The 9,938-nt window shown below is 41.7% G+C and overlaps 2 long non-coding RNA genes across 2 annotated transcripts in view; one reads left to right on the top strand and one right to left on the bottom strand.

Moving 5' to 3' along the window:
- Window positions 1-8,893, bottom strand: part of LOC109319504 — a 99,452-nt gene extending 90,559 nt beyond the window's left edge. Inside the window, exon 1 of the long non-coding RNA XR_002103522.1 lies at window positions 8,345-8,893. This is a non-coding gene — a long non-coding RNA (uncharacterized LOC109319504). The remainder of the gene's footprint in view (window positions 1-8,344) is intronic.
- LOC109319503 lies at window positions 3,726-6,727 on the top strand. The gene is made up of 3 exons (XR_002103521.1): window positions 3,726-4,448; window positions 4,898-5,033; window positions 5,487-6,727. It is a non-coding gene; the product is annotated as an uncharacterized LOC109319503 (long non-coding RNA).
- Window positions 8,894-9,938: the final 1,045 nt, after the last annotated feature.

Raw genomic sequence — 9,938 nt, 5'->3', positions numbered from 1 at the left:
TCTGAGGGTGCTACGTCACCCTAACGTGACGGTAGGCGGCGCTAGGGGGTTCACGGCCCGCGCCCTCACAAATGGATTACCCACATGTATAAATGCAGAAGTCCAAGTGGGAATCAAGCCCACACTGATCTGGACATAGTATGGTAGGTGCTTCCCTTCAGACTTCTCCAAGTTATGGTAAGCCAAATATGTTGGTACTAATAGTTTTAGAAACCTGGGGAAACCAGCTAGCTTGTTAAGCAGGTAGCAACTGAAAGGAATGATCTAAATTGCCAGAGATTAATACACTGTAGAGAGAGGAAAAATGGGGGATATGTTCTCTTCAGTGGAATAGATGTAAGCCAAGCCATCACCTCTACTGATGGAGTCTATGCTAAGTACCTGAAAGGGAACAACTGCCATAGTTATTGGCACCGATTGGTATGCAGCACATACCAAGCCACGCAGACAACCAATAAGATCAGTACCCACATTTTTATGACACCGGCTTACCAGCTGTCTCTCCACAAACCATTTTATTACTGTAAAATATAAAGGCCAGCCAAGCCTTCCCCCTTCCTGCTGCCAGAACTTCCACCCCTTGAGTTCAGATAAGTTTATTTGAGTTATAATTCAATAAATCTGCAGTCATTTTCCAACCATTGCAAACAATGAGCTAGTGTCATGTTTCAGGCATGGCCTCAACAGCAAGGTCTTCACAGTGTAAGCTGAGGTCACCCTTAACCATGATGATAATAAATACATGAATAATAAATATATTAACCAGCCTGACAGTTAATCCTCAGACAACATTTTTCAACCATACAACTCAAAGTGTTTTATAAGATGGGCCAGTGTGATCAGTCCTGTTTTCACAGATGCAAAAACTGAACTAGGTGCCTAAAAACTGGATGGCAGAGCTATTTACATGCTCTGGAGCATTACAAAAATGGAAAACATACTGAACTTGGTTGGGCAATAAAGAACACAAACGTATTTGCATCCAATTGGTAAAATAACAATCCTGCCTGAAAAACATAAACTGCATACAGCGCAAACATTGCTGAGATTATTGGAAACCGGAAAGACAAAGGTAGCCAAATGATATTAAGAACATATATCCAGAGATATCAAGATAGATAGTACATAACATTAATATTAGAAACAAACCAGGAATATACTATCTGTCCAGACAGATGTTGTAGACCAGCCATAGAAGACATGGATTGGGCAGTTAATGATGACGGTTAAGAAGCAGAGTAGGTACATTCTTCTTTCTTAATTTTTTTTGTTTTGGCATCTTGTTATAATAGTAAATGAAATGAAATCTCCTATCACACAAGCAGAGTTTATGGGAAATCAAAAAGTTACTCCAGCAGAAACTGAAATAATATGCAACAAATAGTGCTTAAGAATCCCAAGTGCATCACTGGGAGAAGAAATTCCCCTGCAGGTGTACAACACAGAGGAAAGAGAAAAAATACAAAACAGCCTTAAAAGAGTAACTGATGCTGAAGACTAACATAAGACAATTCTAATATAAGTCCTACCTTTAAAAATAGAGCTAAACAGGAGCTCAGAAATGACATCCCTTCTTATGAAAAAACTAGCCAGAAGCCTCATAAGGGCTTCAATGTCTAAACTGACAGGGTCAGAGCAGCTTCTGTAAGGAAACATCATGCACCTACTGTATTAGAGCTCTTTGAAAAAGTTAATAAGATAGTAAATAAAGATGACCTAGAGAGCATAATTTACTTGGATTTTCAAACAGGTTTGATAAGATCCCTCATAAAAAAACTATTAAGGAAAACAAATAGCCAAAGGCCAAGGGGCAGAGTCTTGTCACTGATTAAAAAAAGAGGTTAGGCAACAGGAGAGTTGCTGTGGTGGACTGCTGGTCTTCAGCGTGGAGAAAAGTTAACTGTGGGATAGTGCAGGGGTCAGTTTTGGGTAGGGAGAAGAAAACTTCTTTTTACCTAATTTTGTGACCCAGTCTCAGTTCAAAAGTTCACCTCAAATAATTGGGTTTGTATCTTGAGTCCAAGAGGCCAAGATAAATCAATCAGAATAGACTGGAGTGGAAAGAGCTAAATGAAAGCAAGCACACAAAAGGAAAGAAACTCAAAAGCAAAGGCAAATGATTTTAATGAAAAATAAGTGATGGGCAGGTATGCACACATGCAGCTGCATACATGAACATCATTTATGTGGCAGAATGACTGCATGCATGTGTTTATGGTACATTTCCAGCTTACATTTTGTGGGTGCTTTTCTAACTCTAGTACAGTCTAGAAATCCATGTTTTTGTTTTCTAACTGAATCACCCTTGAAAGAAAAAACCCCAACAATGATGGGTTTAAGTTATAGGAAAAATAAGGTCTGTGAACTCAAACTGGTTTTACAGTCCTGATAAACAGCTTGAGTCATGCAGAAAACCTCAAGACTCGTAAGGTTAGTCCACCCCTCACATGGGACCGGTGTCAATGGATATATTTAGCCCCAGACTCGGCTCAGTTGCTGTGGAGCATGTGTGGGGGACCAGAGGTCCTCAAATCTTCTCCACCCCAGCATATTCTGCACACAGTGTTGCCTGGACACAGTCACAAACACTAAACTCAGCCAAGTAACGTGGCTGTTCCCTCCAAATGACCCCATGGACACTAGCTCCTCTCCCCTCCCCATCTTCACTAGTACACAATGAATCATCTGCTACATGTACTGAAGGAATGTAGCACCAGCAACTGCTTCCGTGTTTGCCTGGAACCTGAAGTCGACACATGTATATCATAGCTAATCAGCATGTCTATATTGCATCTCACTTGCAACCATATCACTATGTGTGTTAATAGTCTAATTAAAGCAGTCATCGACTGCTGGAAGGCAAGCAGTCTTTCATTAAACCAGGCAGTAGAATGTATAACCCAGACCCAAGAAACCATTTTGGAGCCAATGTGACAGAAAAAAGAATGAGGCAGGAAGAAAGTTTCAGATGGATGGGTTTGTAAGAAAGGCACTTCCCCCAATCACAACGAATCACAAGACTGGCCCTCAAAAAGCAGGGAGTAAAAACATGACAGACAGGAGAGAGAGAGAACATAGGGACATTATAATGCTATGTAGCAATCTGCCCATGGGTCAGAAATGGTTACTGATAATGTGGGAAACAATGAATAAAACTCCGAACACAGTATAAAGGTCCAGACTGGCTGGGGCATTTACCTTAGGGCATGTACAAGCATTCAGATCAGCCAGCTGAAGCTTAGCAGTTTATTTTAAGCCATGTGAGACTCACCTGGCTGAAACTTGTACAAGCATGCAACAGGCTGCCTTCATGCTCTGCAGACAGCCTGCAACACTGAAGGCAAGCAGCCCGGGAGTGGTGGGAGGCAGGGCACACATCCCAGCATGTTTGGCACGATCCCCCTTCTGCCTAAAAACAAGTGACAGCAACCCAGGGCATGGGTCAGGGCTCACTGACTGGTGCCGGAGGGGACCACACCGCCACCCCAAAACACCCTGTCCCCCGCTCCCAGCTGTCAAGCAACCAAACAGCAAGACCCAGAGCAAGTCTTCTGCGTCTGGTGTCTGGTCTCACTGGGGAGATGTGTCCACAGGTGGCAGGGGGGCTTTGGCTACAGTCTCACTGTGTGCAGCTCTGGCTGTGGTGGTGGGGAGGGGTTCCCCATGGGCAGTTGGGGCCCGACACTGGCAGGCAGCTTCCCCTGCCAGCTCAGGGTAGAGGTGGAACAGCTTCACAGCCCCAAGGTAGTAGAGGGGCCTGGCTTTCCCAGCTGTTCAGATGTCAGGTGGAGGTGTCTACTGTGACTCAGGCTGCAGCAGTAGACTTCAACCCAAGTCATGCCTGGGTCCAAAGCAATAGCAGGACATGCTGGGATACTGGAGGTCACTGCAGCAGGTCTAATCAATTGGGGTGCTATGCTAACATTCATTCAAATGCTTGCACCCAAATTGAGTAGCTCTTCGACCATGACTGATGTGGTAGAGGTTTCCACCACATCAGCCAGTTGAGGTGAAGGGAACACTTGCACACAGAGCATTTCAACTAGTGGAGCGGTGATTCCACCAGTTGAAATGAAGAGTTTGTATGTACTCTTCAAGAGATGGTCAAGTTTGGCAACTCTTATAGAGTCCTGTCATATCAGCCTAGGATTATTAAACCGAACAGAGAGAGAACAGTGGGAGCTTCTGAAGGATGAGAGTCAGGCTCCTGTGCATCCAGATCCTGCCATATGGCTGGGGAACCTCTGTGAACCACAGTATGATTCTTATCTTTTTCCTGATGCTCCTCTTCCTCTCATTTTATTTGCAGAATCAACTGCTCTGTTGCAATATAGGCACTGACTTCAGTCCAGCAACAGGGATTAACATCAGCTCAAGATCTCAAGAGCAAGGATCGATCATTTTAAACTGCACAGTAGGACCACAGAAATGTTTTTGACAAGTGACTGGTCAGTGTCAGATACAAAAGGAAACATGGAAAAAATAATTATTTTTAACAGGAAGAATGTGTGGGCTAAGGTGGGGGAGGTAGAGAATTTTATGTGATACGTTTATCTAAGAGAAATAATTATTTACGGTCCTCCAATTTTTCCTCGTTTTCATTTTATGCTTTCCCTTAACCCACTTAACAAGGATGCTTAGGCAGTGTTTGTTTGCTGGGTTCTCTTTCAGCTAAGCTCGTGTTTACTGAAAGAGAGTTTCTCTTTGCATGAAGTACTTTGCCTGTTGTTAAGGGATTTTCTTACCTTCGGTGCCCTATGCATTTCTTTTTTTTTCCCATAGGGATGTTTGATCTCCTTATCTCCAGTTTTACCTGGTTTGTTTATTGAATTTTTAGACTGCTTACTTAGGTTTAAGGATCCTCTGTTTATGACTCTATTTATGTGTTTCTCTTCAGGATGGCAGGATTGCTGTGCTGTTATAAGTTTCTAGGAGAGGAGGATATTGGTCAGAGGTTAATGGTTACACTTGCAAAAGAGAAACATTTCTTAAGAGAATATGTTTACTTTCCAGCTCATTGCTCAAAGTGGCAGGTGAGAAGGCCTTTTGATCACAGGTAGGAATATTCATTCAAAGAGTATGGGAATCTCAATCCAGATCTCAAACTGACCAAAGTCTTTCAGGCTCAGAAACCGTTAGTAATTATATTTTATGTTATTCATGATAAACAAAGAGAAACAGGTACTTGGGAATCAGGGAACACTGAAAATGATACAATTAAAAAAAACTGTACTCTATTTTATTCAGTACATGTAAATGCTTAGTTTTGTCTTCTCTTCACAACTTAGCTGGCTCTATTCATAAACTTCATTTTCATGTTGGCTATGTATCAGAAGGAGGTGATCTTCCTATTTCTATTTTAAAGAAGAGGTCAAGCTACAAGAGAGCCATTGGCTGCTCTTCAGAATGGGCAAAATTTAGCCATGAAATAGGATATGGGAAGGGAAGGGAAACCTCTTTTTTGCCTAATTTTGTGATTGCCACAGAGAAGGGAATCCAAAATGGTGGCTCAGATGCAACATCTGGGAGACCATAAAATACATTGTTTTATGCTATGGATTCATCGTGCTCTTAAAGTGAGAACGTTGTGTACCAATAAGGTAAGATGGATGGGATGCTGCTCTTGACACTGGTTATTTTAAGGCACAGATATAGGCCTTGGGCATGGAATAAAATACCAGAATCCCAGGAGTCTTGCAAGCCTATCTAAAGCTCCCATTACCTTAGTGACTGAGCACCTCACAATATGCCTCTGAGGTAAGGAAGTGCATTATCTCTACTTACAGAAGGGAAGCAACAGCACAGGAAAGTTAAGTGATCTCTCTTTACCCAGTATCACAGAGGGAAGTCTGTAATATTGTACAGATAAGAACCCAGATCTGTACCAGGCCCTAGGTTAGCAGCTTAGCTACTGGCTCATGCACCTTCTGTGCTTATCGCATCCTTTTATAAAGTGTCAGTTGAAAATTTAAGGTCAAATACTGGTCTCAATTAAGCCCAAGTAAATCTGAAGTAATACTACTGACCTTATGTGAGTTGCTATGGACACAGCAGAGCAGAATCTGGCTTTTAGTATGTTAAAAATAACAGAAAGCTAAGCTTCATATTTCTTACTCTGTTGCATACTTATTAAAAAAGGGAGTGCACCAGTGTAACAAGAAACTGCTATTTCCAAATTGCTGAGTTTTATCTTTTCCACATATTTGCCAGAATGTTAGTAGCCACTTGATTTAAATTTCAAAGGGCTACATTTCTTTACTGGTCCCCACATCTTGCTGAATACAAGCTCCACTAGGTGCATACTTCTGGTATTAGCCATATACTCATAAATACGGAATTGGCTTTATAACAAGAAAAAGATTTTCCCTCAGAGAGGACACTGGCATATCAAGTCAGAAGAAAGGGGATTATTACCTTGGTTCAGATACAGGGAGTTAGTCTGTGTTTTCAACCATATCCCCATGCCTTTTACTTCTGGAGCAAGTTAGTAGGGAGTTGGCCAAGGACAGAACATAGGGAAAGAGCCAATCAGATATTTTTTAGCCATTTTTTCAAGAAACATGCCTTTGGCTATCAAACCTGAAGCATTTGAAAAATGTAGTTATTTTGATGAAACCACATTTGGGGAGGAGAGGGAAAAAACACCCGTAACTGAAGTATTTCAAAAGGTCGAAAATATCCCATTTTGGCATTTTTGTATTTGAGCATTTTGATTTTTTTGTTCTAAACCAACTTTTCAAAATGGAAACTATTCTATATCAAACTACTTTCAGAATTTTAAAAATATTTTAGCCAGAACAGAATATTTTCATCTTATCAAAACAACCCCCCCCGCCGCCTTTTTTTTTTTTTTTTTTTACCTAAATTAATTTTGGAGGGATTTTTTTTTCATGGGAAATTTCAAGGTGTTTCATTTTCATTGAAAATTAAAAAAAAAAAAATTTCAAAACCATGAACTTCCTTATGAAGCAAAAATTGAATTCCCATCTAGTTCTATATAGGAATTCCCAAACTGGACAAAACCCAATATCCATCTAATTCATTGCTTCCAACAGCTAATACCAGATGCTTCAGAGGAAAGTATTGTTCTAGTTGTAAGTTGATTGTGCAGACAAGCTTACCTCACTTTTTATGGATCAGGCTTAGGAAAGACATCTTTTTCCCAGAATATACACTGATAACAACAGTTTAAGGCCAGACTGGTACAGTAGCCTTCAAAACAAATAACCAAGAAAAGGGCCCAAAGGGTTAAATGCACTAAAAACAATAGTAGAACTTCACATAAAATAAAATCTGATTTGGTATTTTTATTGCATGCACAAAAATATTTAAAAAGTACAAAAGTCAGGAAGATGGGGTCCCAATTTTACATTGACCCTGACCATAATTCGAGGGTGATTTTTATGGTTTCAGGTCAACTCATAATCAGAACATGTTGTTTCCTTATAATTAGATATTCTCTTTAGGATATGAGGTAGGGAGGTTAATATAGTTTCCAAGATTCATGTTGGCATTAACTGTTGTAACACCAGTTATTATTGTAATGTTTGTGAATCTTCATTCTCTTTTTTAACATTATTCAGTTTTTTGGCTTCAGTGAAATCTTGCTGCAGTGAGTTCCACAGACTAATTCCATATTGTGCGAAAAAATATTTCCTTCTATCCATTTTGAATTGCCACCTTTTAAACGGCTATCACATTTTTTTGGTATTCAGAAATGACAGTGACATTAAGGATAGGAAACGGCTGGTAGTAAGTTACTACAAACAACTACATATCCCAACCTCCAAACAGAAGCAGTGAGGAAATTGTGCCATACAGAGTTGAGAGTTTGCTTTGGTTGCTGAATTCAAACACTCTTTAAAGAAGTTTGGTTCTTAAAGACAGGTGCTTCTGAAAATCAGGCCACTTAAAATGTCTCCAGGCAGCCAGCTGAAAACCCAAGCTCACTATTTACTTTTGATGGTTTGAGATCAACTCTTACTCAGGCTAATGCCTGAAGGGAAAACCAAGGCCTAGATTTGATACATCAAGATCAGGAACTCACATGCCTCTTCTCCATGTAAACAATGACACATTATTGAAAATAGTGCAAATGGTTGGACTAGACAGACAGACAGACAAGTAGCATGGAACAAACACTGGTGCCACAGACATCAGTACGTTGTCACCTAAGGGTGTGAGCAACTTAAGTCAATCTTGATGCAAAGAGACAGTACTATAGAGTTTACCAAAGAGGCAAAAATGGCCGTGCAACTAAGCAGCAGAAATACCACCTCTCATTCAAAACAAACAAGGCATGACTTAACTCAAAAATCAAAGAAGGATAGGGCTGTTTTTTCACCTTGAAACAAGTGTTAATTCAATTAATTTTTCCCTTCACTTTGGCCCAGATCTTGACCTGTGTCTTGCTCTCCCACCTACTATTCCTATTTATACTTGGCCTTGATAAAAAACAGACCTATCCTTAAGCACAATGTACAAACTAATCATTTATACTACGAGAGCTAAGTGGATGATACAGAACCCTTTTGAACCTATGTTACATTTTAACTACTTTAACCACATCCAGCTGTGCAAAGTTCAATCATTCACTGCTGAATGTAAGTCTACAGTGAGATCATTTGTAGGCATGTTGCACGATTCAAGAAAAAGGGGAAAATTATCAATGTGTGAGGCATAGGTGCCTGAGTACGTGAAGGCCTGAGGGCCCTGGCCCCTCACAGGAAGAGGGCTGTCAGGGCCCAAACCTGAGAAAAACAACATAATATTTCTTAGGAATGATGACTGAGGCCACCAATCTGGGTTTTTTGTTCACTGCAGAAAAGTGCAGATTTTCTCCTTTGATGGAGAAAAAACTGGGAAACTGCTAGCCTTCAAGGGAAAGCCAGCGGAGTCCCAGACTGCAAGGGCTGGGGGGAACAGGGAGGGCGATCAGAGGCAGGGGGCACCACGTACATGTGCACACGTACATGCATGTGGCAGCCAACCAGCAGTGGAAAGCAGCTCCCTTCAGGTAAGTCTATGGGGATAGGGGGCACAGACAATGTGGTGGGGGGGCACAATCAACATGGCAGAGAGGGGCAGGGGGGGTCAAGGTGATGCAGCAGGGGGGCCATATGCCCTCTGAGATTTCTGCGCCCACAGCAGGGCGCGAGGCATGGGGCTGCAGCTGGGCCAGCTCAGCTCCAAGCAGGAGCCACCTCCATAGCCCAGCAGGTGGTACCCACAGTGGGCAGGAGCACTGTGCAACTATGGGCAAAGTGAGGTGTGGCAGTGGTGGCAGCAGCAGCGCAGAGTTGTGCCCCTGCTGCTGCCAGGCAGGCAGGGGCACCTCACCTTGGCTGCCATGGAAGGGGAAGAAAGGGGAAACTGGAAGTAGTTTTATCCTGGGATGCTGGAGGACTGCAGATTGCTCATTATATCTCTGGTGCAGACTGAAGTTACCCGAAAATAAGCTAGACAGCACGGCCCAGAGTTAACCCTTGCCTGAAGTGGCATAACATTGAGACACTCAGAGGTAAAATGAGTTGAGTAAATGTGAATGTGTGGACATTCATATTTTAAGTGCCCTTAGTACCATCTAAGTGTCATGTGTAGCTTCACTTTATAGCACCGCTAAAATGAAGTTAATAAACATGCTTTGTCACATAGGCTATTTTCTGTCTTGAATCTTCACTGTGGCCCTGCCAATGGAATTCTACATGGATGGGTTTTGCATTCATGGGTCATTCTGTTGAATGACCAGTACAATGGTTAAGATGACAGTCACAGCACTGTTTTACTGAAGACACAACTCAAAGACAGCAATGAGTTCTCAAAAGGTCTGCATGCAGAAAGATGCCCAGGCACTGGTGGACAGCTCTAAGGGTTTGGACATTGATTTTTGTGTCAAAATTATAGCTGTTCAAAAAACATAAATTTTTTGGTTTGCTTGC

The sequence above is a fragment of the Crocodylus porosus genome, unplaced genomic scaffold (assembly GCF_001723895.1).
Source record: "Crocodylus porosus isolate Cpor-Errol unplaced genomic scaffold, CroPor_comp1, whole genome shotgun sequence".
In the NCBI taxonomy this organism is placed as follows: Eukaryota; Metazoa; Chordata; order Crocodylia; family Crocodylidae; genus Crocodylus; species Crocodylus porosus.
Note: the sequence above shows the minus strand (reverse complement) of the source record. Positions and strands in the feature narration are given on the sequence as shown.